Here is a 4,383-nt window from a genome sequence, read left to right on the forward strand (position 1 = left end):
GTGCATTTGTCTTGATAGGACTAAAAAAGAGTGGTATATAAGGATAGTAAGTGAACCAGTGGAAACTAGAATCAGTCATATTTTACTATTAGTGTTACGTGTATAATTAGTGCCCATGTGTATGACTGATTGTCGGATACTGTTAGGAATTTATTAGTAGTCTTTAATTAAATTATCATGGTGAAATAAAAAATGTGAACCGATGGACTACTCGTGTGTAAATATTAAGTATAACAGAACTGCTATGAGCCCATCATGGCCCACTATGTACAGTACCCAGTCTTCACAAGTAGTGCCCCACTTGGTACTAGTTGGGCCCTACACTGCTTAGCTTCCAAGATCAGGCGAGATTGGGCGTCGACCAGTGTGGTATGACTGTATCTCGTGGCGGAGTGACTCAATCACACAGTAATCGGGTTTTATTGAAACATATTGGCATACTATATCATACATGTTTTTATATTGAGGTTTAGTTATATTCCATAAGGTGCTTAGTGCCTAGAAGATAGAGAAGGAGAAAGAATAAAAACCAGAATATTCAGGCGAAGGAACTTCTTTCACAGGAACGGTGCGATTTCATAACCTTCATTAAAACCCAAGGGATGCGTGGTTTTCAATTGGAAGATCCAATACATCTCTCTCTAGGAAAGCTTCTTTGCTAGATCTCCGCCCCTTTCGCCACTCGTCACGTGTTCTATGGCTTTAAAGGATAACTCTTCTGGGTTGGAGTTATGATCAAGCTTGAAATGTCTGTACAATAAATGAGTCTCTAGTTTGTTTTTGATACTGCGTACATGCTCCTGTATCCTGATTTTCAATGTTCTTTTTGTTTTCCCCACATATTTTTTGTGGCAGGTACATTCTAGAAGGTAGATGACCGATTAACTATTACAGTTCATGAACTCCTTAATCTTGAATTCCTGGGTGCATTCGGTGTCACTAAAAGTTCTCCTGTTGGGATTAAGGAACTTGCAAATATTGCAATGTCCACATTTATATGCTCCAATACATTTCGGGAGAGAGTGGTGGTTGTTTTCAGGTGGTAGTTCCCGTAGCATGCTGGGTGCGAGAATGTCTTTTAAGTTTCTTGATTTTCGAAAGATCAGTCCTGGTTGAGTGGGGAGGATATCTTTGAGGATCGAGTCCATCAGGAGTATATCCCAATGAGTTCTTAATGAAGTCCTGATGACGTGCTCATGGCTGCTGTATGTTGTTACAAAGGACATGGATTCATTCTTTTCTGTCTTCTCTTTGTATGTGAGCAGATTATCCCTCTCAAGATTTCTTGTCCTCCCAATGGCTTCATCCAGTATAGCTTTGGGGTACCTTTTTTCTTCAAATCTTTTTCTGTAAATTTCTAGTTGTTCGTCGCAGTCTTCAGTCTTATTGCAGTTTCTCCTAATTCTATGAAATTGCGAGTAGGGTATGTTATTCTTCCATTTTTTTGAATGACTGCTCTTGTAATGGAGATAGCTGTTCTTGTCGACGTCTTTAATATAGTTTTTAGTGGTGACCACCCCTTCTTCTCCAGTTAGAATTAGGTCCAGGAATTCAATAGAGCTTTTGTTGATGTTACAGGTAAAAGACAGGTTAAAATCATTGATTTGTAAAAGTTTAAAAAAGTCCATAAATGTCTCAGTGCTTCCATCCCAGATGATCAGAATGTCATCAATATATCTTTTGTACATGACGACATATTCCTTGAAGTATTGAATGGTATACATATGCTTCTCCTCCCATTGTCCCATAAATAAATTAGCGAAACTTAGTGCAAAAATAGTGCCCATAGCGGTACCGCACCGTTGCAGATAAAATTTATCTAAAAATTTAAAATATTTCCGGCTTAAAATAAACTTCATTAGTTCACAGATAAAATTCCTATGGGTTTAGGTAAGGGAGAGACCTTGATTCAAGTATTCTCTGCTTGCTTCAATTCCTTTCTGATGCTCAATACAGGTATATAATGACTGGACATCAATGGTTATCCATAAATATGAGTCTTTCCATTCTATCTTCTTCATCTCGTTCAATACCATAGTAGTATCTAGGAGAAACGATGGTAGCTTCCTGACATATGGGTTTAGGAAAATGTCCACATATTTTGATAAATTAGACGTAAGGGAGTCTATCCCTGCGACGATAGGTCTCCCCGGTGGATTAGATGGGCTTTAATGGATCTTGGGTAAGAAATAAAATATGGGGGTCGTGGGATTGGATTGCATTAAAAAGGAGAATTCATCTTTCGTGATGACATCACTTCTCAGGCCCTGTAGGAGTAGTGATCTAAGTTCATCTATGAACGTGTCTTTTGGATCATCAGGTAGTGTGGCATAGGAGAAGAGTCTCCTAAAAGTCTCTGTGCTTCTTGGACATACTTGTCCCGATCCATGATAACCAATCCCCCCCCCCCTTTATCAGCCGGTTTTATTACGATGTGTTTATTTTTTTGGAGGTTTTTCAGTGTTTCAATCTCCCTGTTATGTAGATTCTTGTTTGTGACTGGTATGGGTTCTGTTTCACATAGGTCTTTTTTCACTAATTCATAAAATATGCTTATATTGTTTCCTTTAGATTCCACTGGGTAGTATTTGCTTTTTGGTTTAAGTCCAGATCTGGAATTTGCTTCATAGTTTGAAATAACAGCGTTTTCTTTTTTCAAAAAAATTTCTTTTTAGGGTAAGTTTGCGCACAAACTTATTGAGATCGATGAAGGTGTCAAACTTATTCAATCCTTCTGAGGGTGCAAAGGATAATCCTTTGCTAAGTAGAGATTGTTCTGGGTTGGTGAGTTTGTGTGTGAATAGATTAAAGATTCCTTTCCCCACTGTGTTGCTGCTTACAGGTTCCTCTTTTTGAATTCTTTCCCTCCTACACCGCCGTTTTCCTCTACTTCTGCAAACCTTCTTTTGAGTGGGGAGGCATGTTTGACGTTCTCGTAGATTGTACTCCTGGGAGGATCTTTTAATCTTGCTCCTTGTCTTGAGAATAAAAAATCTTGATCATTGCTGGATTTTAGTCGGTTCAAGGCAGTGAACCTATTTGATGTTCTAGTATACAGTGTTCTTGGTGAGTCGTCTCTCCGTGGAGGTCTTATTTTCTGCGGTATCGTCTTCCATTGGTATCTTTGGTCTGTCTTCTGCTGTTTCTCATACGTCTTGAATCTGCTCCAATTCTTTGTATTCCCTTGCTCATAGTCCCTTTATCTCTGAGAAATTTTTTCTCCTTTCCTCGTATGACCTCCTCTTCGATGTGTTCAAGCTTTTTATTGAGAACATTCTCGTTCACCCGATAGTCCTCCTTGTTTTTGTGGGGTTCTAGTTCGGCTTCTTTTTCTTTGATATCTTTTTCTAATGCCGTTGCGCTTCTCCTCCTTTCACTTATTAAAAGTTTAATTAAGTTAATGGAGCGTGTATGTAAGATGGTGTCACAACTGAGGGCCTGAGCTGACGGGAGGCAGCCTCAGTTGTAGGGGCTGAGATGTAACGGAACCTGGGAGGTTGTATCAGACCCCTAGACATGTAAGTAACATGTAGAATAACTGCCCGAAGGCGTGACCACGACAACCAGGATAAAAGTCAATGATGTTTATTATGACAAACTCCGTAACACAGCAGCAGCAAAGGAAACCTAAAAGTCAACAGAGGATAAATACAATTCCTGGGTACTACAGGGTGGCAAGGGCCACAGGCACTGGTAGTGTGAGACAGTTCTTATAATCTTCTAGTTGGAAAGTCCTTACCAGGCCTGACTGTAGCAATGGAGAGAACCCAGGATCGTAGCAGCTGGTGTTCAAGGAAAGGCTGGGCTGCTGAAGATAAAACGGCTGCTGTGGATACTGGCTGGAACCAGACTGTTGTTGGTACGGAGTTGGTACTGGCTGGAACCAGTTAAATAATAAACGAACTTGAGAGCGATGAAATAATAATGAAGTTTGGAGTTTGAGAGCGGTGAAATAATAATACCGGTGGAGAGTGGTAAACTGCAGAAAGGACACCGGCCCTTTAAGAGAAGCTGTACACTGCTGGAAGCTGGGCTGGAAGCAGGTGATTGATAATGAAGTTTGGAGTTTGAGAGCGGTGAAATAATAATACCGGTGGAGAGTGGTAAACTGCAGAAAGGACACCGGCCCTTTAAGAGAAGCTGTACACTGCTGGAAGCTGGGCTGGAAGCAGGTGATTGTTGTAACTGGAAACAGGTGAGTCCAGAATGGATCGGAGAGTCAGGCTACACCGCAGATGGAATGCTGGTGCGGGTCTCTATAGCAGAAGTCTGGAGACAGGAGCTGGAACCTGGAAGACAACCACAGGAGAGAGACAAACTGGAACTAGGTTAGACAACCAAAGCACTGACGCCTTCCTTGCTCAGGCACAGCTTACTTATACC

The 4,383-nt window shown here is 40.8% G+C and overlaps 1 pseudogene; it reads right to left on the reverse strand.

The window, feature by feature from the left end:
• Positions 1-264: 264 nt before the first annotated feature.
• Positions 265-383, reverse strand: LOC134950129 (5S ribosomal RNA; annotated as a pseudogene).
• Between the last annotated feature and the right edge of the window lie 4,000 nt (positions 384-4,383).

Source organism: Pseudophryne corroboree, chromosome 8, assembly GCF_028390025.1.
Source record: "Pseudophryne corroboree isolate aPseCor3 chromosome 8, aPseCor3.hap2, whole genome shotgun sequence".
NCBI classification, from domain to species: Eukaryota; Metazoa; Chordata; class Amphibia; order Anura; family Myobatrachidae; genus Pseudophryne; species Pseudophryne corroboree.